This window comes from Giraffa tippelskirchi, chromosome 5 (assembly GCF_054371585.1).
Source record: "Giraffa tippelskirchi isolate mGirTip1 chromosome 5, T2T-mGirTip1v1.2.pri, whole genome shotgun sequence".
Taxonomy (NCBI): Eukaryota; Metazoa; Chordata; class Mammalia; order Artiodactyla; family Giraffidae; genus Giraffa; species Giraffa tippelskirchi.
Genome location: NC_137279.1, coordinates 5,712,127 through 5,739,847, shown reverse-complemented (window position 1 = coordinate 5,739,847; position 27,721 = coordinate 5,712,127). Strand labels below are relative to the sequence as shown.

The following is a 27,721-nucleotide window of genomic DNA, read 5'->3' as shown; positions in this document are numbered from 1 at the left end:
AAGACAAATTTCAGCTAATTAACAGTGAGGAAAGAACTTTTGAGAAATGATCTGATTTCTGTGGATGAAGTAAATCTTACATTTCCCCCACAATACTTTACTGAATTAAAGGGCTGATTCCACAAGACAACTGCTGAGTCTACGTTTGTTTCTCCTTTTTTTTTTCTTTAAGGCCCCTGCTGCCCTGAGAATTACGTGCGATACCTTTTAGGGTTTCTTGGGATATATATATATATATACTTATGTATATACTTATGTATATATAATATATATACTATTATGTATTATTACTTATGTATATATAATATATATACTATTATGTATTATATTCTATAATATATATAAAAACATATTATATATAAATATTTTTTTTCTCTTTTCTTTATACCACTGAGGCCTGTGGCCACGAGAGGGCAGTAGACGAAGCTTATCGGAATACTTGGACGTATTGAGTCAACTCGCGTGTGCTCTGATCGCCAACAGATCTAGGCAGATCCTGCGAAGTCGCTGGGGTCCAGCTCGCAGGCCTGTTTCGCAAAGCCGCGTGCAGAGGCTGCAGGGGAACCGAGATTCTACAGGACGTGGAAACAAGCAAGTTAAGGCACCGAAGCATTGCCATTCGGAATCCAGGCACCTCTCACCTTAGTGTATTAACCCAAGTTATTGTACCGCTACCTCTCTGATTCCCCTGCCAGGGAGGCTTCCTGGGTCTGGACATAGAAAGCTCCCCGCTGGTCTCCGCCTCCCTCACTTGCCAGATGCCCAGAGTCTCTAACCAGAGTCGGAAACTTGCAATTCAGAGCAAGGCTCGTCTTCACATAATAAAAAAGGTAATTAATAAAAAAACAACTTCAAACCTCATTTGACAGCTTGTTGGCTTTCCGAGATTCAAGAGCAGGCGGAATCTGCTTACACAAATTCCGAGAGCCCCCTTCTTAACCTCATCAGTCAAAGGCCGGTTCCTTCCCCCACGCACCTCTCAAATTAAAGACGAAGAGGGGCTGTGCAGGATGCTTGCGGTGACAGGTGATGCGGGGGGTAGGTGGTGCCCACGTTCCCACTGACCTCACCCACCCACTTCGCTTCAGTCCTGAGCTCCCCACGCCCCCCGGCGCTCGGCCAGGCCCCAACCAGAATTCCCAGGCCCCAGCACGATTGGCGTGCCCCCGCCCCTCGCAATCCCGCTTTGGCCACTTAAGGTGGCTGGCGGGTCCGGGCTGGAGTTGGGCGCCGAGGACAGCGGGGCGGCCTCCCCCGGCCCAAGCTGGTTGTCCTTTGTTGACAGCTGGCGGAGGAGGAGGTCTGGGGCGGGGGTGGGGGGGACGGGGGCAGGGGGCTGGCTGCAGAGGGCGGTGCCAGCGGCGGGCGCGGCCCCCGTCCGGGCGGGCGCGGCCGGCAGGGAGGGGGTTAAGGCGCGCGGCCTCTATGATAATGAGCCGCCTGGTAATATAGGAGGGCCGGCGCTCAGGGCCCCGCTGCCGCCGCCGCCGCGGGAGCCGAGCCGCCGGGCGCAGCGCCGTCCGCGCCAGACTGGAGCGGGAGCGCGGCCGAACGCAGTTGCTGGGAATTTTTCAGCAGAGAGGGCAGGCGATCCAGACAGAGACCCCGTGATCCAGACACAGGGACCCCGCGATCCAGACACAGGGACCCCGCGATCCAGAGAGGGACCCCGCGATCCAGGGACCCCGCGATCGAGACAGAGACCCCTCGCGAGCTCGGGAGCCGTGGGGAGCCCGGGGGCCGCCGGAGCGAACGGAGCCAACCTCGAAATAGATCCGGAGAGCCAGGTTCCCGGAGGAAATGGGACTGTGAACCAACCCGGGGAGCGAGAAGGGAAGGAAGCGCCGCGATTGCTGATGTCAGAGGAGCCCGGAAAGTCGCGCTGGAAAAAATCTGAAGACAGCCGGGGCTCTGCCGCTTCCCAAGGAGAGACCACTGCCAGCCGCCACCACCACCGCCGCCGCCGCCGCCGCCACCCCCCACGCCCCCTCGGCGCCTCCCGGTTCTCCCCGCGAGCCGGCCACCGCTCCCGGCGGGGCTGCCACCGGGCGGCGGAGGACGGAGGGGCTCGCGGGCCGGAGACCGAGGGGCCACTTCAAGAATACAGATAAGTGGCTGGTGGCTTGACGTGGATTTTAATGAATTTGGACTCCATGTGGACGCGGTCGTCCGCGTGATCGCGAGCTGTGGGCAGCCGGAGGAGCAGGCAGCGCGCCGGCCTCGGTAGCCGGCGGCCGAAGCGGTCGGACCGGGGACGGAAGGACAGACCAACATCTCCGAGCTGGGTAAGCGGCGCCCCAGGCCGGGCGCTCGGAGTCCGCGGCCCTCGCCCGCCACCCGGTCCTCCCGAAGCGCGCTCACCCCACGGCGGCTTCCCCAGCGCCCCGCCTCCGCGGGGTCCCAGCCCCGAGCTCCGGGGCTCGGCTGCAGCCGGCGAGTCCCCGCGCCCGGCCGGCCACTTTCGCGGGCCGGAGCGCGGAGCCCGCGCGCGCGCGCGTGTGCGGGCTTCACTCGGTGCGGCCGCCTCCCGCCCCGGCTTCCCCGCCGGGCTGCTGGCGGGCGGCGCTCCTCCGCGCGCCTCCACGGCGCACCTGCCGGCGAGCTGCGGCTCCGGGCAGCGCGGGGGTGGCGGGGCTGTCCCAAGAGCTGCAACCCCAAGCGGGCCTACCCGGGCACCGCACCCGCAGGAGCGCCGGGGCCACGGTGGCCGCCGCTCGACTGGGGCGGAGTAGAGGGGGCGGGGAGGGACGTTCACTCTGGTGCTCTGAGACCCTGGAGGCCGCTGGCGGTTCTTCGGAGCAGGGGACTCGGGAATCCTATGCTCAGCTTCCGGAGGCTCAGGGAAGGAGTCCAAGGCACGAAATGAGACAAGTGCTTCGTGCCCCCTTCTGTGCGCCCTGGCGGTGAAGCGCCCATCACCGCCACCCCCAGGTCTGAGCTGCAGGAGAGGGTTGGGGGCTGAAGGATGAGCTTATTTCGGGTCTCAGGGGCCCCCTTATAAGCCACTTTAGGATATTTCCTCCTTTAGGCTTCTTCTTGCCCCACCCCACAAGTGATGTACGGATCTTAGAAAATTCTAGCCTTGTTTCTCCATCCCACAGGTAGTCTATACATACGTTAATCATGGTCTGGATGGTCAGAGAGAGAGAGTCATCCCGAAACTGTCACCCCAGGTCCCTGACGAATGTCCACCTGTTTGGCATGACCCTTGCTCTAGGAAAGAGTTACCTACTCAAACCCATCTTAGAGGGATGGAGTTGGAGGGAGTCAGTTGTTTCTAGAAATGAGAGCCCTATAAAGTGGGTAGTGGAAATATCATCGGTCTCCTGTAAGAATCTAAGATCCTAAGGCAACCGAACCGTGGCATATCCTAGCAGTGGGTATACATGGGACGTAAGACAGGACCAGCTCGAGATGGTGGCTTGGGGACCCAGCAGCTTGGAGGAACCTACAGAGATGTGGGAACCCACTCACCCCCCTTCCTTCTATCCCTGAGCACAGGGGACAAGGTTATGAGCAGCAGATGAAGATAAGTATCTGGGTTGGGCAGGGCTGGACATTCTGGGAGCTGGAGTCAGGTCCAGCTCAGCCCCCACCCCCACCCCAGCCCCACACAATAGCAGGCTCCTGTCTTGCTGGGCTTCTTTCCCAGACCTTGAAACTTCACTCTTCCCTCTGGGCAGGCTTTGGGTTCTGGGGCCTTCCACAGAGCAGCAGAGCCCAGGGAAGAGATAGCTCTGGCTGGAAGAATTCAGCTATTCCCAGCTGAAATGCACAACTTTTGTGCAGTCACCCCAGAACGCTCCAGGAGTTGCTAGCAGCTGTCTCTCCCGTGACCTCCTGGCAAGAAGAGAAGAATTCATTAACTTTCCCTTCACCCCATCTAGTAGCTTTTGAAGTAATTACCTAGACTCTCCCCTCCTTGGCCTGGGGGAAGGGGGTCCAGAGGAAAGGTAGGGAAACTGAGAGCCATCTGCCAAGATGCTCTAGTGAGGTTTTGCTTTTCCCTTCTTCCACCCGGCACCGCTGCTTCCACCGACCCTTCCTCATCCCAGAACCTGTCCTCGCTGGCTGCCGGCGTCCCCTGAAAGAGCAGGGCCACCCAGCCCTCCAGCCAACCCTCTTCGGGGACAGCTGATAATGGCAGGACAGGCCGGGCTGCCCTCTCTGCTCCCTCACTGTCCTCAGCAAATTGTATTAGGATGGGGCAGATTGGCTTGCAGAGTGGTTAAGTGGAAATGGCATGTAGAGCGCTGTGCAGTGGAGACACAGCCGAGGAGCGTCAAGGTGGGAAGTGATGGAGAGCGGGAAGGGCCCCTCCGCCCAGGACTGCGAGTCTGGCAAGGGGATCCCACCTGGCCCTTCTCTTTGACAGGATGTAAGGACCAGGGTCACTCATAGCCTGGTGTCGGGCAGGGGGACTGGTTGGCCTTGCAGCCCTAGTCTAAATGAAGAGTAAATAGTAGTGTCCCATCACCCCAAAGAAACGATGCGATTACAAGGTTGGTGGCCCTGTTTTCAGAGCTGCCTTGAACACCCACCCTTGTCCCCAGAGCGCCAGGGAACATTCGCCCCCTCCAGCCTCTAGACCATCAGAGCCGCAGGCGTGTCGGATGCAAAAGTTCTCCAGCTGTTGTAGTGGAGCCTGAGCTTAACATGAGGTTCCAGAGACACCGCTTGAAGAACAGTCACTTCTCTACCAGGCTCCTTTCCCAGTTCCAGATCCTTCTGGCAATTTTATTCATCTTTATTTCATGGGCATGTAACAAGGAAACGCGCGCAGGAGGGCAGGCCAGTGACACAGTTAAATATACAAGGCAGCAGCTGGCAGCAGCCTCAACTCGCCAGTTCAGGTGCCATGAAATATTTATGGTGCTGGAGTTGTCACTGTTGGGGGGTTTTCTAGCCTCTGTCCTGCCTCCTCTGTTATGGCTGCCTCTCCAAGCTATGGGGTTTGGTGCAGGGGGAGGCGATTTCTGCCTCCATGAGCCATATCCTCCACCCTGCCGCCCACCCCCACCCCAGCTGTCTCCCTGCATTGCCACACAGCTGTCTCCACACACACAGACGGGGGTGAGGGCGGCAGGGGGGGGGTTCCAGTATCATCTGTGTCCATATCAGCCGAGGGGAAGAGAGACACCCCAAGCCAAGCCCCCAGCCCACCCCCGTTCTGATCATAAAGAGACCGGAGCATCGTGTTAGTGGAGTCCGTGAACTACAAATCAGTCAGGATGGTCAACAGGGAAACTGGCAGGAGCGGGCTACGAGGTGCTGCAGTTTTAGAGCTTGTGGTCCCAGCCACCCCCCAGCACTGCCGCCCTCGCCCAGGGCCAGTCTGTTATCAATTCATTCTAAGAGTATCTTTCTCCCCTTCACAGATGCTCAGCTCCAACAATAATGAATGGAACCGATTCCCTTATGGGAAACAGTTTTTTGTGTTTTTTTTTCCACTTAGTTACAAAGATTTCATGCCTGATTAGAGTAAATGAGGGATGGGGGGGGTGTTCTCTTCTTGTCTGATTGTTTCTAAAGATGAGCCCTGTGGAGACAGAGAAAGGCGGTTCTTCCCCGGGATGGGGGGGAGGGGGCCAAACAGCTGGTCCCAAGGGCCCGGAGGGATGAAGGTAAGAGCCGGACATCCCCTTTCTCCCTGGGCCTAGCCCTCCGCCTCTCCAGGGCCCCGTTTCCTGGCCTTTGGGGCATAGGGAGCCTCTACTCTTCTATCTGGGATTCAAGGGCAGACACAGAGGCCAGAAAGTTCTTTGTTGGGGAGCAGGGTCCCTACTGGGAAAGTGTAAAGGGAGAGGAAGAGAGCAGGTGGGGAGAGAGGAAAGGAAAGGCCCCAGCAGCACGCGCTCCCGCCTGGGCTCAGCGCTGGCCCCGCACTGGCCTGGTCCTGTCTCCTGCCGGGTGGGGGTGTTCCCCTTGCCCCCTCCCCTCACCGCAGGCCGTCCGCCCTGTCTCCCCTCGGCCCCCAGCTCAGCCCGGGCCCCCACTGACCCTTGTCTCTGCCCGCCTCCGCTGGCACCGGCATCCTCCTCCCAACCCCTGCCGGCTGCCCACTCCCTGGGGTTCTGCCAGCTGTTTGCGTGGCAGCAGGCTGCCCCACGGGGAGGCTGGCGGGATGGTGGGGAGAGTGGACGGAGCGGACACGCTGGGTTCACGCAGGCCTCCAGAGCCGGAGCTCCCAGCTCGGGCTACAGACTGCTTCAGACCTGCACATCAGCCCGTGGGGGTGCCAGGTTTGCTAGGGAGCAGGCGTGAGGCTGGCATTCCCTCCCCTCTGGGAACGCCTGAGTTGGGTGAGGAGTCCCTGCTTTGGCTCTCGGAGACAGGCCATTTGCTCCAAGGCTTGGTCAAAGCATTTCCCTCTCCCCATACCTGGAGCCCTGAACTTCAGGGCGGGGGATGAGGGGAACCCAGCAGACGGACCAGAGATGCAGACCAAGATACAGGCATGCAAGGCGCACGTGGCGAGGCCCAAGTCAAGATGCAGGAGCAGTCCCAGATAGGCTGTGGGAGGCGGGGTGACAGAGGACAGAGATAAAGACAGAGCCTGACGGTGACAGCCGGGCGGGAAGGGCTGAGAGAAAACTCAGGCACAGCCTGTGGGAAGGACGCGGGCAGAGCAACCCTTCAGGTCCTCCCAGGCCCTAAGGGGGCTGAACTGGGAAACGGAAGCAGCAGGTTATCTCCACTAGAGGGAGCGCTTGAAAACCAGGCTTGGCCCTAAACAGTAGCTTTTGTGGAGGGGTTTTGTGTATGTGTGTTTTCTGATTTTTTGTTTGCTTGTTTTGTTTTAGGAGAAGGAAAAATATAGTTAAGATCTATTAGAAACTCCCAGCTGTCACTCCTCTGAGACCACAACGGGTAGGGTCCCGTTGCCGGTGGGACGTCTGGGCCCCGTCTGGTCGCAGGGGAGCAGGACAGGGCGCCTGCAGCATTAAGAGGGGGGCCAGGGTGGGGAAGCTGCTCTGGGAGGGGCCTGCCCGGCTGGCAGGATGCGTCTGGGGGCGGGGGGGTGGGGGGCAGGCGTTCTCAAGCAGTCCTGGCCGCCAGCTGGCCCCGCCACTGAGAGGCTCTCGCCTCTCTTTAATAGTGATGCAAGTTTTTGGCCCGACCCCAAGGTGCCTTCACGGGCCTTCCTCTTCTCCCAGCCCCCCTAAACGCGCATTTTCCAAACAGTCTCAGGTGGTGGCGAGACTGCTCCCGAGGAGATATTTTCAAAGAGACCTTTCAGGAACTGAACGCATGTCAGCGTCGTATCACTGATTTCATCTTTGTCTTCATACTCTCTGTGGGAGCCTTTCTCTGAATTATAATTCCCCTTTTCATTTCAGCAGAGGACAATATGGAGAGAACAGGGTCCAGAGGCTTTTCTCATCTGAGCAGACAGTAACCGTCTGACAGGGGTGGGGGAGATTTAAAAGTTTGGGGACGGCAGCGAGCCGGAAAGGAGCATCTCTTCAGATCCGAGACCGTCCTCTGATATTTAATCTTGGCTCCCCTTTGGCTCACATTTACCTGGGGTCAAAGAGGGAGGGGAGGGAGGAGAGAGCAAGGAAGAAAGAAAAATAAGATAAATGTATCATGTTATGAAAGTTTAATCCTGCTTTCCCTTGGCTAAAATTACTTTCGGTATGCAAGATAAAAGGCATTGGAGTCACCCTTGCAGAGTTCAGCTTGTCTTCGAGAAGGAAGTAGGGGAGAGCTCCCAGGACCAGTGGATTATCCCCTCTGCTCTGCCTGCCCCCCCAAAACATGTGTTCTCTCTGCAGCTTTGAGAGAGAGGGCGGAGGCCCTGACTAAGGACCTTCTTTTCTTCTCCACGCTGTCTGGGGAGTTAAACTTTTTGTATTTTTGCTTTTACAAGCCTGCCTTCCCACCTTGGTTTCTTGTTTGCCTGTGGAGGGATAGGGAGGGATAGCAGAAAGAGGTGTAGAACAGCTCAACAAACTCCAAGGGTAATCTTCGAGTGAGAATCGTTGCCCCTGTACTGAACCAAAACAGAAAGACAATGAAACCTGGAATCGGAACCCACTTAGGTTTAATCAAGTAGAAATTGATCATTTAGGCAGCGCCAGGAATGTGTAATACTCAGTACCAAGATGAAAATCTAACTGATCCTACCTTCAAGATACTTACAGCATGCTGGGGGGAAGGTGAATGAACGTCCCCTCCCAGAATTTCAATATAAAAGTAAAGGCAGAATGGAGTTAACAGTATGTTGCGGGATCAGAGGGAGTGGAGGTACAGAAGTTTCCCTTTTGCTCTCATCAGTGGAAGGCGCAGGTTTTCCGGGAGGGAGACTCCTATGCCGGAAAACCTCACAGTCCCCGTCAAGAGGGACTGTCTCACCCTCTCCCATTCCTCAGCCTCTCAGAGCTACCTCAGGCTTTTTTTTTTTTTTTTCCCTCAGGCCCCTCCATGGATTTTAAACTGACACCACTGGAGTTGTTTTCTGTTAGTCAACATCCTAGAGCAAGATCTCCCTGTAGCACCCTCCCGGGGGGTTTGCACCGAGCATTCTATGTAAATTGCATCCCTTTCCGGTCCCCTGGAGCTGGCAGCTTGGACTCCACTGTGCTTCATCAGGAAATGTTGTTACTCATCTGTATTCACGTTGAAGTGTCCAGAATCCTGCTGTTAGCACACGCACTTTTATCTGAAGGAACCCATTAAAGGGAACCCAGAGAAAATATATTTGGATTTTCCCCCCCTCACCTTGACTGAGCAGGAAATCCCCCTCCAAGAGCCATCTCTGCCTTCTGTCTGCCTCCTGGAGAAGGACACTCCTTTAAAGGTTCTGTCCACAGAGCAGGCCAGGAGGATTAAGGGAGGGAAGTTACAAGAAAGCGCATCTCTCCTCAACTTGAAAACTTTCTCTAATCCTGTAATGGAGGTAGTGTTCTGCTTGTATCTTGTTGTGTTCAGATTAGATTTGGGGTTGGGGGAGGCCTGGCACTGGGTTTGGACCGAACCAGGGGGCATGCTTGGACTTTAGGAGGCCTTTGAAACCTTTAAAAGTCTATTCTTTTGAGAAATACGTGTATGTGTGTGCATGTGTGTGCCTGTATTTCTGAAGAGAAGGAATTTGTAAGTACCTCCCTCCCAAAGTAAAGAACCGCTAAACTCTACTCTCCAGGACCTTACTTGGCCTCATTTTCACTTAGTGCTCTGGTGGTGGAAGGAATAGAGGCTTCGGGTGAGGAATTGTAACCCCAGTGCCATCCCCGCATCCCCAAGTGACAGATGACTGACTCAGAGGAAAGACGAGAGGTCCAAGGTCCAAGGCTGGGCGCCCACGTGTGGTAATCGCTGTGCAACCATGGACAAGTCATGGCACCTCTCTGGGCAGGAGGCAGGGTGGAGGGCTCCTGCCTTGAAGGGGCCGAGGGTGGAAGGTTCAGGACGTGAGGAAGGGCTGCGTGAGAAAGCCCTGCGTGCCCCGTGGAGGCAGGAGGGCCAGCGGGCAGACAGAAGTGACAACAGGGGACATTGCTGCTTTGAAGCGGTTTCCTGCTTCATGAAAGCGAAAGGCCTCAGCTGGGCTGGGTAAATATTACGTTGGCCTCTGACCTCCCACCTCCCCTGACTGCCCCCCACCTCCCCCACTGCAGCTTCCTTTTTTTTTTCCCTAAGCTACAAAGATACCTGAGGGAGAAGAGGCTGTTTTCTGAACTTGGGGTTCTCAGCGGAAGCCCTTGGCCAAAGCCAGGCTGGAGGACCAGGCTCCACTCCTGCGCCCGGCCCTGGGAGCCCGGGTCAGCCAGCACTGGTGGGTCTGAGCCCCTGCTCCACGCTGGAGGCTGGCGATGTTTTCCAGGAGAGAGGTAGTCAGGGTTTCATAATCCCCTGGAAGGACTTGCCCCCTACTCTCACCCCAGTCACCCAGACTTTCCTGGCAAGTCCCTTGACTCTCTGTGAAATTAAAACCCACAACCACTAGGGTTTCGGCCAGGCAAACACCCCCTGAGGTTCATCCAGAAGTTAACAGAATTCAAGTCTAACGCCCCATTCTGAGTGACCCCCATGATGTGAAGCCCTGCAGGTTCTGGGCCCAAGAACCTAGCTGTGAGAGGCTTCGAGAAAACCATCTGAACCACTTGTGAAACTGGGAAGTCACACCTGGCACGCATCTTCAAGATGCTGAGAGCAGCTAAGAGGGGTCGGAACAGATGGTCAGGAAGAGGCCAGTGTCAGGTTAGGGTCCTAATGCATGAGAACAAAGGGCCTTCCTTCACACTTGTGGCTCCTCCATCTTCCTAAAAGCTTTCTCACCTGTTGATTAGTGCTCATCCTCCATTTGCTCCTAGGTCGAAGAGGGAGATACGAGGGAGCCCCAAGACACTCGGGGAGAATGGCCTTCTGCCCCTCACGCAGCCCCTCCGTTTCTTCATCTGTATAGTGGGGATGAATTCTTTCCATGACTCTCCAAGCACCCTCACTTGCCTTTGTTTCTGGAGCTGGGCATGGGAAGACAATGTTAAGGGATTTGGAAAAACAACAATCGTTGCAACGTGCAAAATAATTCTACAAGTTAGAGCAGGAATACAGCCAAGCTAGAGATGGTTTTTTTCCCCCTTCCCTCTCTCTCTCTGAAATTTGTTTGGAATTTTCTGATAAAAATAAGATTTTATTTAAAGAAAATCGGTGTGCTAAAGATTTTTATATATAGAAATAGATGAAGGACTTAAGACTCAGTGGAGACTGGAAACTGAGATCAAAACCCATGGTGATCCTGGCACCCAGGTCATATGTGTGGCCCTGGGTTAGGACTAGGCCGTGAGGATGGAGTTTGAATTCCGAATTTGCTACCTTTGGGGCTCTGATGTCTTCACATCTAAGAGTAGAGACTTAGGGTACTGTCACAGAACTGACACGTTGGCATTTTTCTGGGAGTCAGCCTCCAGTGAAGGGCAAGGGGCAGAGTTCTTGGGCTCCTAGCTGCCTGCCTGCAATCAGCTTACATTTGTCTGCAGAGAGAGCTCCTAGAAGCGTGGATATGAATGGGATGGACACAGCATGAAAAGCAACCTGCAGACACTGGGGCCCAGGGCCCAAACTAGACCCTGGGGCTCAGGAATTTGATCCCTGGGCAGAGCTGGTCCCTGGGCAGAACGTAGCAGGATGTCAGGGGAGAAGCTATCTTGACTAGCCCAAGAAGCTCCTTCCTTGCCCAGCCCTCCCCGCTTCAGCACAGAGCCTGGCCCCCCGTTGGAAGCACGGAGCATGGGAGGGTGGATGCGAGCAGAGGGAGCCCCGTGCCTTCGACAGCACTGCCCAAGAGCCAGAGGTGGAAAATGAGTGTGACAAGGTGCCTTGGGTTATTTTTTTCTAGAATGTTTGCATTGCAAGAGAATAGGTGTTATACATCGGCCACTTGAGAAACGTCTCTGAGTATTTGATGGCAACATTTCCCCGGGTCCACATAATAGATGCAGAAGCTGTGTCCAGCCTGGGGGAGTGGGTTGTCCCCCAGCACGCAGCCCATCGAGCTGTGGAGAGAGTGAGGAGGTCTGTTTGCCCCCGCCGGGCCCAGCACACCGCCTCCGCCAGCCCGTGTGCGAACTTCTCTTTCCAGTCTCTCATTCCCTGACCCTGTGCCCGCCAAGTCCCTCTCTCTCTTTCTTGGGTTTGGACAGGTGTCCCTAAGGCCGGACGTCTCCCCTGCCCTGCCAGTCCGCCAGCTCTCGGGCACCCCCGTCCTTCTCCGTGGCACAGGGCAGTGTGTGCAGAAACTGCTCCCCCCCCGTTAAAGATTCCAACAAGCTTTCCTCCATCCACAGCAGGCCTTGCTATTTGCAGAGTCAATGGCCCTGGCAAAGCCCAGCTCTCCCCTCCCTCCCCAGAGGCAGTGTGGGCCCTGTTTGCGTGGTGGTCTCTATAGACTCGGCATTCACAGCTTGGAGAGGCTGAGACAATGACCCAAGCAGCTGTCTGCAGACGGAGCTGGCTGGGAGACTGCCGGATCAGGAGGCGGGAAGCGGGAGCTGGGGCCAGCCGGGTTTGCCCAGCTCGCACCTGCAAGCTTTCTCAGGCAGCCGTGGGGGACTCGAAGGCCGCGGGAGGTGGGGCTGGGATCCGGCGGACCTGGCCCAGACCACCTGATTCACTCCCGCCACGAGCCCCCAGCCTCCTGGGCCAAGGTCTCCACCAGCTGTGTGGTCACTCTGGGCCTAGTGGGAGAAGCAAGACCGTGTCTTCTGAAGAAGCAGTCCCCTGTGGCCTGAGGACAGGAAGCGGAGAACACTTGTCCAGGGAGAGACAGACAGGCCACCTCCCCAGGAGCCTGCCCAGGCAGAAGCAGGGTTTTTGGTTTTGGGGGGTTTTTTTTTGCATTATTTGCAAGGAGGCTGAAGTTGGCACAATGTGATTTACTTTGAACAAATGTTTATCGAATATCTTCTATGTGGCGGGTATCATGCGAGGGAGGCAAGGCGCTGTCTTGGCTCTTGAGGAGTTCCCGGTATGGCAAGGGAAAAGGGAACACGCGCAAATAATGATCATACAAATTAAGTGTTGTGCGAACACAGGAGAGAGAAATCAGCCAGTCATGGGATCCAGGGAGGAAAGGAACTCGGCATCCACGTGGGGGATTCAAGCAGAGGTTGGAAGGTGATGACCAGGTCTCCTGTGGAGCAGGAAGGTGGAAGAGGTGATGGCCGAAGTCCTCACCCACACCCCAGCGCTCTCACCGTGCATCTTTCTATTTGCTGCTCGGGGAATTCAATGCAGGAAAAGGCTCCTTTGAGAAGTGAGGCTGAGTGTCAGGTCTGTGAGAATGACCCGCAGCTGCTGGCCTAAATTCCACAGTAAACAGAGCCGGTTCTCACACCTTCGCCCCCCACCACGACTCCCCTCGGAGCGGGGTGCCAGGAAGGCTGGAGGACCAGGATAAGCCCTGGCCTCTCCTGGAGCCAGAATTGTCCTCATCGTGTCCAAGTGAGCCCTCTGTCTACAAGCAGGGGCAGAGCCGCGTCCATGGTCAGCTCTCTGCCTGCACAGCTCTAACTTCTAATCACTGTCATAAACAGGACAGAAGCAGCTGCTCGCTCCAGTCTATTATCAGCTTGGTTGGAGACAGAGAAATTTAAATGACAGTAAGATGCTTAGCAAAGAAACGAAAGTCGATGTTAAAAATAAAGAAAACGAGACAGCTTGTTTCATCAAAATAGAAGGGTTATTAAACAGCCCTGAATTAATCAGTGATCTGCCAGGGCTGGGACTCCAAGCGCCGCGAAGCCCGGGTAGAGAACTGGAGAAGACAGGGCAGTCAGAGGCAGGTAGGAGCTGCCTGCGATCTCGGGCCGGCTGCTGGGACTGCGGAAGCAAGGGTCTCAGATGGGGAGATGGCAAGTACAGGTTTTCTCCCCCGCAGATAAGAGCAGGTCGGGTGGGGAGGGGACTTTGGCACCCCTGCCTCTCTGCCTGCAAAGTCCTGTTTCTGGATTCTTTTCGCCTGCCAGCACCTGTCCTAGCCCTTGAGCCATCTCCAGTCCTCAGCCCCTCCCCGGGGCTGGGGGAGCCAAGCAGCATTGGGTGGAGGGCTCCTAGCCAGGCCTCTTCCTCTCTCACAAGGTGTCCCCAAGAACTCAGGTCTGACTTGAGCTCCTTACACTGCACCCCCATTCCGGAAGAGTGGAGACAGTGTATGCTGGGTGTGGCCAGAGCCTGCCTGGTGCAAGGAGACTGACCTCCAGAGTCGGGGGTCTGTCCTTGCTGGTATCCCTTGGTGGCACCTGTCACTCCCGGCACCAGAGCAGCAGAGAGAGGTATGTAACTCCAGGATCACATCCAAGGCCCACTTCCAGATCAGTGCTTTCTCCAAAATATTTCACCTCAAGTCTACCTACGTCTGTGAAGTGGTTATGCTGACGCTCCTCTCCTTCACAGACTCGCATGAGCGGTGCATTAACGGGATGTTGTTGTTCAGTCACTCAGTCGTGTCCAACTTTTTGCAACCCCACGATTCCCTGTCCTTCACTATCTCCTGGAGCTTGCTCAGACTCATGTCCATTGAGCCAGTGGTGCCATCCAACCATCTCATCCTCTGTCACCCCCTCCTTCTCCCACCTTCAATCTTTCCCAGCATCAGGGTCTTTTCCAATGACTCGTCTCTTCCCATCAGCCAAAGTACTGGAGCTTCAGCTTCAGCATCAGCCCTTCCAATGAAAATTCAGGGTTGATTTCCTTTAGGATGGACTGGTTTGATCTCCTTGCAGTCCAAGGGACTCTCAAGAGCCTTCTCCAGTACCAGAATTCGAAAGCATCAATTCTTTGGCACAGTGTAGGTGAAATTCTTCTTATAGTTAACTATAAGATCGCTGCACAAATGCTAGTTTATGCTACAGTGGGGTCCCTTGGAGACTCAGGACAAATGGAAAGGATGGTTTGCCAGAGGGCGTGGAGTGGGTCTGGGGAAAGCAGACTTGCGCGCACCTGGGCGGGACCACGGGCAGGGAGGCGGGCCCACGGGCAGGGAGGCAGGGCCACGAGGAGGCGGGGCCAAGGCGGGGAGGCGGGGCCACGGGCGGGGAGGCGGGGCCTAGCGTGTCCTGAGCACAAGTGCTCCTGAGGGGCAGGGCAGCCTGCTAGATCTTGAATTAATCACTCCAAGAGCATTTTCTTTGCTCTTTGACCTCAACATTCTTTCTCCTCCCGCCTCCCTCCCTCTCGCTTCCCTCCTGGCTGTTTACCCTTTTCCAGGCTCCTCTCTCACACCCCATTCATCATCGGGGGCCAGACCCTCCCTGGAAAAGCCCTCTCATCTCCCGCCCAGGTGGCCCCGTGCTGCCCGGCCTGTGTTTCCCTGTCTCCCCTCCGGCACATTCTTCTCCCAGGCCGTGTCCGGCTCCCCCCCATAACTGTGCCCTTCACTTTCGCTCACCGCTGTAGGGCCTCAGAAGCCTCCTCTCCCCTCCCCGCTCACCCAGGTGCTCAGGTCCTCCAGGCCGAGTGCGTTCTGGCACACACAAGCCCCGTAAGTGGGCACATCTCTGCCCAGAGTGCCCCTGGCCACGCCGTGTCCACGCGTCTGCTTTATCCAGCGCCGCCGCGGTTCCCCTGCTCCGTGTGAGCCTGAGTGCGCCTGTTACTTAAGAGAAGCTGCTTGACAGCTCGGGATCTTTTCTGCCGAGAGCTCGGAGCCTCAGACAAAGAGAGAAAAATAATAGAAGCTGAAGGTGGGGAGGGACAAGGTGGGGACACAGCCTGCTTAAGAAGCTTCCTCATAAAAGGAGTTACAGCTTTTTATTCAAAGGCAGGCTGTCGGTTCAGAAAAGCCCGGGAAAGAACGGGAGGCGGAGAAGATACTAGAGGGGAGTTGCATCCATTGTGCTGACCAGACCCCAGCATGGGAAGAGCCCCCCCAGAATGTGGAGCTCAGCCCGGGCAAGCAGCCCTCAGCATCTCTCCCTCCTCCTGTAGACCAGCTGTCCTCTCTCCCCCTTTCCTTCTTCTTTCCTGCCAAGGGCACCTGGGTGAATCACCCAGAGCCCAGAAGGGGCCCTTAAATGTCTCTCAGGGCCCTGAGAGGAGGGGCTGAGGCCCAGGGCAGCGTGGGGCCCAAGGGACTGGCGTGATGGCTACTAGGGAACAGCAGTACCCAGGTCATCCCCAGAGGCCTGGGTCCCCAAGCTCCACCCCATCGCCTCAGTGAGGCCAAGGCTTCCTTGTCATCATCGCCACCCAGGGCAACCATTGTTGCCAAGGAGATGATGCCCTTGCACAGTGTTTCTCCAAAAACAGAAACAAGAGTAATTGGTGTTTATTCAAAACTGTAGCGTTTGCAAAACACCTTCTCGTCTATTTTCCTCATTGATTCTCACCACAACCCTGTGAGGTATCCTTTTACAGTTGAGGAAACTAAGACTCCAAAAGGTTAAATAACATGTTCAAGGTCACTGAACTAGTAAGTGGTAGAGCAAGACTTGTACTCAGGTCCACCTCCAAAGGGCTTTTCCGGGTGGCTCAGCGGTAAAGAATCTGCTTGCTGATACAGGAGCCACAGGTTTGAACCCTGGGTCGGGAAGATCCCCTGGAGGAGGGCATGGCAACCCACTCCAGTATTCTTGCTTGGAGAATCCCACAGACAGAGGAGCCCGGCGGGCTATAGTCCATACGGTCACAGAGAGTCAGACAGGACTGACGTGACTTAGCGCACGCGCACATCCTACCTCCAAAACCCATAGCCTTCCCTCTGCCACGTGACACAGTGAGTTTGACTTCCTCATAGGAGAGTCCTGCTCTGAGACCTTCCTAGGGGGAGTCCCACCCCACCCCCTCTGCTCCTGATCACTTTATGCTGTCTGCTGGCCACTTACGAGTGTGTACTTTTTAATGTGATTGATGATAGTATATGATGCATGGCTTTGGCGCTCTCTTGCCAAAGCTTTTCCTGCACCAGCCCTGTCTGTAGGGGGCATTCTTCAAAGGAGAACTGGCATCTTCCCACTCTTCTCCATCCTTCTCCCCACCTCATCCACCCGGCTAATGACATTTGCTCATCACCCAGTGGGCCCAGGATGAACGGCAGCCTGGATCCTTCCCAAATGGTTCATTCTCTTCTTCACTGCTGCCCTGTGACCAATTATGACAAATAATTGAGCCAAGTGTGTTAGTTCCACCATGGCTTACAGCAGCCTAGCAGGTGAGAGAAGCACATATACAATCCCCTCCCTTTTGCCCTGCTCTCCACAACTCAGACTGAGTGCAGTCCTGAGTAAAAGGCCTCATGCTAACCCTGCACAGATGTCAAACACCTCTATTTCAATGGGGAGGTGGGACACAGTCACATGAAAAAGAGGGCCAACACTACAATGCAATGTTTGCTAGAAACAGCAATTTCTAATTGACTTCGGAGGAGGGACAGGTGAGTGTCTAGAGGCTTCCTGAAATTTTGAAGGATGGACAGGGTTTGGATAGGCAAAGAAGAAAGTGGAGATGGACATTCCAGAGATAAAGCTGTGCAAGGTGTTTTGAGGACTCGGCAAATGAACAAGTTTGTTAGAAGTGGAGTCACTCTGGAAGAGGCAGGAAGGAAAGCCAGAGAAAGATGGAAGAGCCAGCTTGGGAGGACTTGAACTTGGGCGCTCAGCAGTCCCAAGTCTGTCTGGGCAACAGCAGGGAGCCAAGGAGGGTGTTTCCATGGGTGGATATCATACTTTGGCCATATGCCTGGCAAAGTCAGTCAACAGTAGTCTTCTGACGCACAAGAAATGAAGCAGGACAAGGCACACCTTGCCGGAAAACGTTGGCAGAATCTTTGATGCCAGTTCACCATAGCTGGGGATGGGGGGGGGGGCGGTCCATCAGGGTGGGAAGCCTGGATGGTGACTGTCTTACATGCACATTTTCAGGGAGACAGAGCAGGGTTGCTGGTGAAGAGGACCACTCTTTTGAACTTTGGGGAACCCCCGCTTCTGGAAACAGCATTTTTTAAAAAATGCACCTTGATCTGGCACTAATGGCCACTTTCCCTGATGCCAGGACAAGGAAGCAGCAATGGGGAGTACCCCTAGGCCCTGGAGCCTCTCAGTGCTGCCATGGGGCAGAAAGCAGGAAGGTCTATAAGAGAAACAGCAAGTGCTCTCACCCAGGGTCTCCTGGGGGCTGTTAAAATTCTTCTTCAAGAGGAGACAGACAGGTCAGCTTCCCAGAGAGTAAGCGGCGTGTAGGGCCAGTCCCCTGCCTGAGCTGAGATGAATGTCTAGGGCTTTGTGTTTTTACTTTCTTCTCTCTTTTGCCTCCTCCAACTTCCCCCTCTCCACTGCTGAGAACTGGAGCTCTGGCACTATTCTTTGAAAATATGGCAAGTAATGGCAGCATAATATGCCATTATGTGGAGTAACTGTAATTTATTAATATTTAACCCCTTAGTTGGGCTCCTTCTGCCCTGTGTTCAGCTGTCTTGCCCCATTTCTATCTTGGAGTTCCTCTGTCTTGGAGTTCCTGGCTCTCCCTTGTACAGTAAGCACAGGTGAGAAGGCAGGAGACACCCTTCCAGGCTTCTTGAAAAGATCACTTGGAATTTCTCTGAAAGGTGACTGCCAGCCAGCAAACCTCTTGCCACAAAGCACCCCCGGCCTCCACCTTGTAACGGATAACTCAGTCCCGGCCACCCCACCCTCAGCCGAGCTCCATTACCCACATAAAATGGGAATCTCAAGTCTTGACCTTTAAACTACTTGCCAAGTCTTGTTTAACATCCTCACGAGTCTTCCCAGACCAGGGACAAGAGAGTTTGGTTGAAAAATTACTTGTAAATATCTAAGTGATGTGAAAGGGTGAGGAAAGCATGGGTGTCAGTAAGTTCTGCTTCCTAGCAGAATGATGCTAGTTACTCAGACTTCCTGAGAAGGTTCCATTTTTTTCATCTGTGAAATGGGGAGAATAATACCTATCTTGCAGAATAATCACAAAATTACCCATTGCGTACGCCAAGAATCTAGCAGTGTGCCCCATAGCAGATGGTTAATAAATAATAATGATGATAGCTGTTCCTCTTTATTATTTTTGCCGTCATGGAAATTTTTATCGTCCTACCACTATTCATGGCCCTTCAGTTATGAGGTCTTCAAACATGAATTTGGATTTGACTTAGCAAAGTTAGATTCCCACTTTTATTCCTTTGCCAAACTTGGGAAGGAGCCTGAAAATTACTCTTCCTGTCCTTTCATTTCAAAAGGCCTACCCGCAGAGCAACCCCAGCACTGGGGTGGTTTGGATACAATCCGGCTGGAGTCCAGGGACCAGTGGGGTAACCTTTCTAGGGGCCCCATTATGCAGAGGGAAGACACACCCCCAGGGCGCAGCTTGGAGGCTCAGCACCCCGCTAAGTCACTGAAATTCTTTCTGTCCCGGGGGTGAGGTGGTCACAGCCAGGCTGGGCCGCGCCATCCCCCAGAGGGAGTTGAAGAGGGCAGAGCCCAAGGAAGGGGGACAGGGAGGGGTGGCGGGCTGGCAGCTGCTTGAAATTGATTGCTCTTGTAGTTTAGTTTATACCGTGGGCCCCTCTCCGTGCTGCCCGGGGGGCGACCTTTAGATAATAAAGGGAATTCTGGGAGATTTCTGACAGGCCCCGTGACATATGGGGCAGGTCTGCAGGGTCAGGCAGTGTATCTCCCTGCTCCCGCCCCTGGGGTAATGAATCTAGTTTTGACTTGGCCCAGCCAGCCCAGCTAGTGCCCCAGAAAGGAGCCCAGCCCCTCCTCTCTGCAGCCCTTCAAATCAGCGCCTGTCTTTGGAACCCTTCATAATGCAGGGAGACAATTCCAAACTTTGATAGCCTGTGAGCGGAGAGGAGAAACGCTGCATGTTTTTTGCTAAGGCCCTGGGGGAGCTGGTGCGGTTTCCAGGGCTTGAGGAAAGCCCACTGGGAGACCTGGGAGAAGAAAAAAAACAACAACAGAAAACCCTCCCCGGGGTGAAGACCTAGTTGAAAACCCCTCCAGGGCGAAGAGGCAGGGCTCCCAGGACAGGCCAGAGGATGAGCCAGGGTGGTAATGCAGCGATGTGGCTCCCGGGGGGTCACAGACTATACCCGAGTGTCCTTGGGGTGGACAGGCGACACGTGGACTCTTCTGGGCCGGAGCAGAAGAGGGCGGGGGAGGCGAGATGGACTGCAACTCTCTGCAGGACCAGCGGGAGAGGTGAGAGGTTCTCCTCCCGCCCGGGCCAAAGCGGGCTCAGGGGCCCTGTGTTTGCCAGGGTGAGAAGGGAAGCTCCTCTTGCCACCTTGGGTTCTCACAGAGGCGTGAAGGGGTCTTCATCTCCAGGTGTGCTGGCCCCGTGGTGGTTTCCACCCCCCAACCCCGACCACCACGGGCCTCACCGCCTGGAGGCCCGGAGTCAGGGTGTGGGCAGGGCTGTGAGGGAAGACGCTGCCCCGGCCTCTCTCCTTGCTTGCAGGTGGCCGTTGTCTCATGTCTCTTCACACGTCTTCCCTCAAAGCCTACCTGTTTTTGTGTCCGAATGCCCCCTTTTTGTACAGACACTGGTGCATTTAAGACATAAGAGAGGTGGGTTCGATCCCTGGGTCAGGTCGGGAAGATCCCCTGGAGGAGGGCATGGCAACCCACTCCTGTATTCTGGGCTGGAGAATCCCATGGACAGAGGGGCCTGGCGGGCTACAGTCCATGGGGCTGCAAAGAGTTGGACACGACAGAAGTGACTTATAATGCACATGCACCACCCTAATTATCTAATTTTAATTCAGTTACCTCTATAAAGACCCTGACAACAAACGCAGTCCTGTTTTGAGGTCGTGGGGACTAAGGCTTTGCCCAATGAATTTGGGGATGCGTGAGAGCAGGGGCACACCTGAGACTCCTGCCTTTCATGCCAGGGCCCAGCCCTGGACCTCCCCTGCCCCCTGCCTTGCCCACGGTGCCATCTGGGGGGCAGAGAACCCGCCCCTGCCATGCACTCATGGGGGATGCAAGGCGCCTGGCCCCCTCACCATCTGGAATCTGGGTGCTTCCCTAACTGCTGATCAGTGTTAGGTACGCCCTGCAATTCCTTCACTACTCCTTGGCTATTTGAAATTGGATCGGATTTATCCACCTGTGGCAAAGAATGGCATGAAGGATAAGCAGGGTATCTTCCTTCTCACAGTGAGAGGAGTGACCGTGTAGATGCTACGGAAAGTTGCCTTGACATCCTGGGGGGTGGGGGGGTGAGGGCACAATGTCCTCTATTTTACTTTCTCAGAAAAGAGGCCCAGAGGCCATGTAGGCAGAGGCCCATTTTCCCCCTCTGTCTCCCCTTGCCTCCTTTCTCTCTCGCTCTGGGGCAAGGTGTAGCCACTTAGCTTCACAGAACAGCCCAGAGTCTGGGGGATAAAAATGACACTCGATTAATGAAGCAAACGCAGCTGGTACAGCAGTGACATCTAAATTGTTCCTTTGGTCCTGTTATTTTCTGTAGGAAATTCTGCCTCTCCCCACCCCACCCCCTCCCCTTTTCCCTTTAAATCGCGTGCATAAAATACGCTAATAACAATCTTGGGTGTCTGTGCCTGAGTGACAGCTGAAATAAGAAAAAGACTAATCGTACCTCCTGCAGCCCCGTCACATGGAGATTAAATGAGTCTTTTCCCCACCCCCTCCCTGCCCCCCTCCCCCTCCCCCCACTATCTCCTGGTCTCTTCTCAATGAGAATCAGGGGCATTTGAATAATAATATTATAGACGCCATCAGGGTGACAGTGGGGGAAAAAATCAGCTCAAACCCATGATTACTCCTTCCATCTAATAATTATTTAAATACCAGATAACTCCTTTCACTCTAATTGAGGCCTTTCAGCTGTCGGAGTCGCCCGGGGCCTCTGCTCACGCTCTGGCGCTCACCTTGTGCTCCCCGACGTGCCTGGACTACCTCCGAGGTCACTGCTCAACAGAGTGACACTCAGGGTCTGGGCCTGTACAGCCACGCAGATGACATGAGTGCGGGTCCTTCGGGAGCAGTCCATCCACAAGAGATAAGCCAGGACCCCCCAAATTGTGCCGTGAGAACATTTTACCCTCGTAGATTTTGATTCGTAGAAATCCTATCCCAAAGGCCGCCTTCTCGGGTCATTGGAACCAGTCCCCTGCCTCTGGGTAAGCGTATTCCTAAACAGCTGTCAGGAAAACTCACTGTCAGAAAATTCCATAATTTCCTTGGCAGGATGCCCCGGGATCCTCTCTGGATAGGATGCCTGCTGTATAGCTCACTCCTGTCCCTTCTGCTCTATTTCTGACTCTTTGAGAAAAAGAAAGATGCGGCCTGTGCTGGGACACATGTGTCCCGTCTGTGAGGTTGTCTGCAAGCCCCAGGAAGACGGTACAGGACACTGCAATAGCTCCCCAGTCACAGGTCAGTTCAGTTCAGTCGCTCAGTCGTGTCTGACTCCCTGCAACCCCATGAACCTCAGCACGCCAGGCCTCCCTGTCCATTACCATTCCGGAGTTTACCCAAACTCATGTCCATTGAGTCGGTGATGCCATCCAACCATCTCATCCTCTGCCGTCCCCTTCTCCTCCTGCCTTCAATCGTTCCAGCATCAGGGTCTTTTCAAATGAGTCTCTTCATAGTATTGGAGTTTCAGCTTCAGCATCAGTCCTTCCAATGAACACCCAGGACGGATCTCCTTTAGGATGGACTGGTTGGATCTCCTTGCTTTCCAAGGGACTCTCAAGAGTCTTCTCCAACACCACAGTTCAAAAGCATCAATTCTTCGGCGCTCAGCTTTCTTTATAGTCCAGCTCTCACATCCATACATGACCACTGGGAAAACCAGTCACAGTAGAGGCGCCCTTCTCGGGTGTGATGACCACCTGGGCCTGCCTGGGCCTGGAGGAGGTCGCTCCCCTGACACAGAGGGGAGCCATTCTGTGCCCCTTTCTCCCCTGCCCCTTAGTCTGCACCCCTCGAGTCTGCCCTGCGTTACCACCTCCCTGTCCAGGCCCAGTGCCAAACTCACTTCCTGCCATCACTGGGCCTCCACCATCAAAAGGCATCTTCTCTGCCCCCCAAACAGGGCAGCCTCTAGGCTAAACGTAACGGACCCCCAGGACCGCTTCACCCACAGCAGAGGAAGCAACGGGCCTTTGGTCACAAGGTCTGGGTTCTGCTGGCACCTGCCTCCGAGTCACGCTGACTCACCTTTGATGACTTGTTTCCTTTCCATGTGTTTTGGCTTCTTCATTTGAAAAAAGAGACGTGGGTTGGAGTCATCTTATAGTCGGCTTCAGTGCTGGCCCTGCTTTAAAGGCACCACTCATTAGAAGGGGCTGCTGAGGAGAGGACGGGCTTCTCCCTGCCCCAGGAGAGGAAAGGGCTTTGGGTGAAGCCCAGGAACAGCTGCTAGCTAACTCTTCTGACTTCACAGGCCTTGTTTTCTGTTTGTTTTCAGTTCAGTCGCTCAGTTGTGTCCAACTCTTTGCGACCCCATGGACTGCTGCAGCATGCCAGGCTTTCCTGTCCATTTTGTTTGTTTTATTGAAGTATAGTTGATTTTATTATAGCTGATATTGTGTTAGTTTCAGGTGTACAGCAAAGTGATTCAGTTATATATACTTTTTTCAGATTCTTTTCCATTAGAGGTTATTATAAGACATTGAATATTGTACCCTGTGTTTTACAGTAAATCTTATTTTATATATTGTAGTATCTGCTAATCCTATACCCCTAAATTATCCCTGCCTCCCTTATTTTTCCCTTTAGTAGCCGTAAATTTGCTTTCTATGTCGGAGTCTGTATCTGTTTTGTATGTGGATTCATTTGTATTATTTTTTAGATTCCACACATGTTATATCATTATAACATTTGTCTTTCTCTGTCTTACTTCACTTAGTATGATATTCTCTAGGTCCACCCACATTGCTGCAAATGGCAATATTTCAGTTTTTTTATGACTGAGTAATATTCCATTGTATATATGTACCATAGCTTCTTGATCCATTCCTCTGTGGATGGACACTGTAGTTGCTTCCATGACTTGCCTGTTGTAAATATTGCACAGCCCTCGTTCTCATACTTACTGTCTGGATTCTAGTTTCTTAGGATTCTGGCTGTGTGAGCCACCTAGTTGGTGCAGTTATAATAATAGACACCTTTACTGTTATTGTGATGAAAAATATCATAGCCTGGATGATGTTGGTGATGACGGTGCCAGTAGCGGTGATGATAGAACAATGGAGGAGCCACAGATGGGCCCAAGGGTGGGAGCTCCAGCATCAAGAACTTTCACTCACTTTCACTCAGTTTAGCAAAACTGTCTTATTTGCTAACACTAACTCCTCTTCCTGCCTCCTCTTCTTTCCTTTTGCAATAAGGTGGGGGGAGGCAATAAGCATAGACGCTTGTGCTCCCAGATATCCTGAAACAGGCAACAGAGCGGGTTGTGGGGAGGAGAGAATCCTTTGCTGAGCTGAGCTGGAAATGCCCGATTGTTGTCTCCTCCCTGCTTTGCCCCTGATGCCTGCAGCATCTGATCAGGAAGGTATTAAATGCCTTCTCTAGCTGTCACCTGCCTCCCGAGGCCTCATCGGGGAGATGGTGTCACCAGGCCTCCAAATGGAATATTTAGTGACTCTTGCTTCCCAAAGAGGCAAGTGTGGCCTTCCCTTGGCACCTGAGTGCTTTGCAGGTAGAGCTGGCATCCCAGGGCAGCATGTCCTCATTTGAGACTTGGGATGAGGAAGAGGGAAGCTAGTAGAACAGCCACTCAGCAAGTGTGGCTCTTGAGAACGCATGTGGCACAGTGACTTCACAAACTAGACAGAGAGAGGAAAAGAGACAGGAAGGAGGCATCATGGAGAAAATGCCTGAAGGTGACACTTGGGGTGAGGAGGAAATGCTAGATCTACAAAATCATATGCACATGTTCACTGGCTTCTACCAAATTAAGGATGGAAAATTTATTCTAAGACCATGAGATGGACAGAGATGAAAAGCTGGCAATATTGACAAATAAATTACTACTAATAAAGGCTAAGGTATCTCGAACATTTATAACCGGCCAAGCATTGTTCTAAGTGCTTTATGTGTATTAAGTGACTTCACCATCATAACCCTGTGAGGTAGATGCTAGTGCCAATCTCATTACATCTAGTGAGATAGCATCAGAGAACAACTATGCACCTCGACCAAGCTTACACAGCTATCGCCTGTTTGAATCCAAGCATCTAAATCCAGAGCTTATGAGTCTCACCATTATACTACATGGCCTCTCATCAGGGGCACAGAGGTGGGTACCCTTCTCCCTCACTCTGAACTCAGACAGGAGGTTTGATCCTTGCCAACCAAACCCTGCTTTGGAAGAGCTACCTGATAATATCAGCCTTGGCATTGAAAGACAGGGGCTCTCAACTCACTCTTGAAGCCAGTTTGTCCTTGTGAATTCCAAGGTGGGATGCAGGCATCCCTCCACCCCTGCACTGCAGGAGACCCTGTCTCCTCTTGACCCTGAGGCCCCAGTGCCTGCGGCTCCCACCTGGACCACCCTTGAGCCCCATAGAAGAAATCTGTGTGGCTGGTCCCCAGGAGCAGTCTGTCCCAGAGTAGATGCCTGAATGAGAGGGAAGGGGAAAGCAGTACAATTATTGGTCTGTTGAGACCTCTAGATTTAACCAGCCCTGCCAGGCAGGACAGAAGGACCTCAGCTGTTATTGCAATTATTGACTCTAGAAGATGAAAGAAGCAAATCTCAAGGTATCATTTTGTCTGAAGGAAGAAATCTTACCAACTGGTTATGACATCCTTTAGTTTAATAGCATTCTTTAAGATCAAATAACATCCCTTATTTTAAGATCAAGAACTAGGCTCAGGTTGACGCTGGAGCAGCCCAAAGCCACAGAACTCATGGTGGCACAGGCAGGATTTGAAGGCAGGTCTCTCTGAGTTCCCCACTCTGCCCCCTGCCCTATGACTCCATGCCTTCCAGCCACCAGCCCAGTTTTCCCACTCACACTTCAGCTCTTCGGATCCTATACCTCCACCAGGCTCCCTGCAGGCTGCAGAGAGCCGTGCTGGGACTTGTGCAGTAGTGTGCTGGAGACGATCACCTTCATTCTATTCCATTTTCTCTGATGCACGCCTTCACCAGGTCAGGGAGGGCTGGGTCTCAATGGTCTGCCTACAGTGTTCATTCCCATGGAAAGGAAGAATATGAGCAAAAAGAGAAGTCAGGAGGTCTGGTAGGATTCCTAAAGTGCAGTCTCTTGGGGAGGCTTCCATGATAATAATAACTAGTATGAGTTAAGCATTCACTGAGTGCCAGCTCCCATGCTAAGAGGCTTCCCCGCATTATCTCATTTACTCTGATGACAACCTGAGGGGTAGGTACTGTCATTATCCCATCCTACCAGAAAGGAGGATGAGCCTGGACTTGCCCAAGGTCGCAAATTTCTTCCCAGATTCTGCCTGACAAAAGAAGCCACTCACTGTTCCAACCGTGTCTGTGGAGGATACCTGGCAGGGAGGTGAGATAGTTCATCTTAACCTCACTTGGTGTCCTCTGGTGTCACCTCTGCTCCTGGGACCGTCTCCCTCCTGCCATGGGCTAAGCATGTCTGTGCCTGTAAGTTGTGGGAGAGGCAGGGGTTCTCTGCCCACGTACTCAATGCCAGAGCGTCTCAGAGAGCCCTGCCTAAAAGGCCAAATCCCAAGCACATCATGATGGCAACTGTAATCCTCACGGTGGGAGGCGGAGGGGGACACACTGTCCTCCACCTGTAGGCAAAGGAGCTCTCCTACCCAGGGAAGAGGCACGCACATCCCAGCCTCCTGCAGCTCCCTACCCAGATGGAGAATGTGAGGATTCTGTTATTTCCTTTCCGCAGCTCCTCTTGAGGAATTCACGTCCGGCTACCGGCCCCAGGACGTACGTAGCTAAAAATAACCTCCGATTTTCAAACCGAAAGCTCTGTCCTTAGGGAGGCTTTGCCGGTGAGCGCGTGGGGCCGGAAGGGCTGTGTCAGAGCCACTGAGGTCAGCCCGGGCCTCATGCCGCTGCGCCTTCCTCTTTCCAAGGAAGCCCAGGGCCTGATGAATCACCCCCGAACAGCAGCCCGGGGGAGCCTCCTTGGAGGAGAGCGGTCAGGTGGGGCCTGCCTCTGGCACCGTGGGAGCTGTCAGGCATGGGAGGCACAGTTGCGGAGGACAGGGGGAGTTTCCAAAGACACAGAGCAGAGAGCACGTGGATGCCACAGGGGCATCTATTTGATCCCAGATTCCAGCCCCATGTAGCCAGGTGGGGGATGAATAAAGGGACCCAGGACCCTGATGCTGGGAGGGATTGAAGGCAGGAGGAAAAGGGGATGACAGAGGATGAGCTGGTTGGATGGCATCACCGACTCAACGGACATGAGTTTGAGTAAACTCTGGGAGTTGGTGATGGACAGGGAGGCCTGGTGTGTTGCACTCCATGGAGTCGCAAAGAGTCGGACAGGACTGAGCGACTGAACTGAACTGGACTCTCCTAGGCCACCCTGGAGCACGTGCTCCATCCTGGGCTTGAGCCTTTCCACCCCTGCTGCCTCATCGCCCAGACTTCTGTCTGGACTTGTCCAAGAAAGTTGCCGGCCAGTCTGTCCAGCCGGGAGAAAAGATTTCTCTGCTAGAGCCACTGCTGTCCCTGCCTCCCCCATAAAAGTCAGGAGTAGGCAGAGCGGTGGGAAGGCTACACCGTCTATGCCCTGCCCAGGAGTCTCTGAAGGCCTGCGGGAGCCCCACCTTGCCCCTTTGGGCAAGCTTCCCTGGAATAGCAGGAAAAGCTGTAGAACCTGGGAGTTGGGAGGGCAGGGAGGGAGCAGAGAACTCAGGGCAGGGGACTGGCCAGCTGCGGCGTGCACCTGAGGTTGACCGCGTGGAGCCTTAAACCATCACAGGGCCCCAGCGGTGGCTGCCATGAGACTGGCCTTCAACTCACCTCCCTTTGCCCCTCCGCACGTCTCCCAAACCCAGAACTCTCGCCCGGGTGGCTGAGGCTGGACTCAGCCCGCCAGTCCCCATGAGTAAGGAGGCCGGCTCCCTGCTGGACTCTACCTGCAAAGGCGGCAACATGGTCCCTGCTCACTGGGGAGGCAGCAGCTGACGTCCTCCCATCCCAAAGAGGAGGGGTGGATGGTTGTCTGTCCTTTGCCCGGGGACTCTTCAGGCTCCTGAATAGCACCCGTGGGGGCCCCAGGCCTAGCTCACTCTCAGAACAAGTTTTCCATGCTAACACTGCGGGATTC

The 27,721-nt window shown here is 54.3% G+C and overlaps 1 protein-coding gene across 3 annotated transcripts in view; it reads left to right on the top strand.

Moving 5' to 3' along the window:
• Positions 1 to 1,527: 1,527 nt before the first annotated feature.
• Positions 1,528 to 27,721, top strand: part of PLXNA2 (plexin A2) — a 228,006-nt gene continuing 201,812 nt past the window's right edge. For all 3 annotated transcript variants that reach the window (XR_014055223.1, XM_081495369.1, XM_081495370.1), the window contains exon 1: positions 1,528 to 2,285. The gene's annotated coding sequence lies outside the window, so the exon portion shown is untranslated. The remainder of the gene's footprint in view (positions 2,286 to 27,721) is intronic.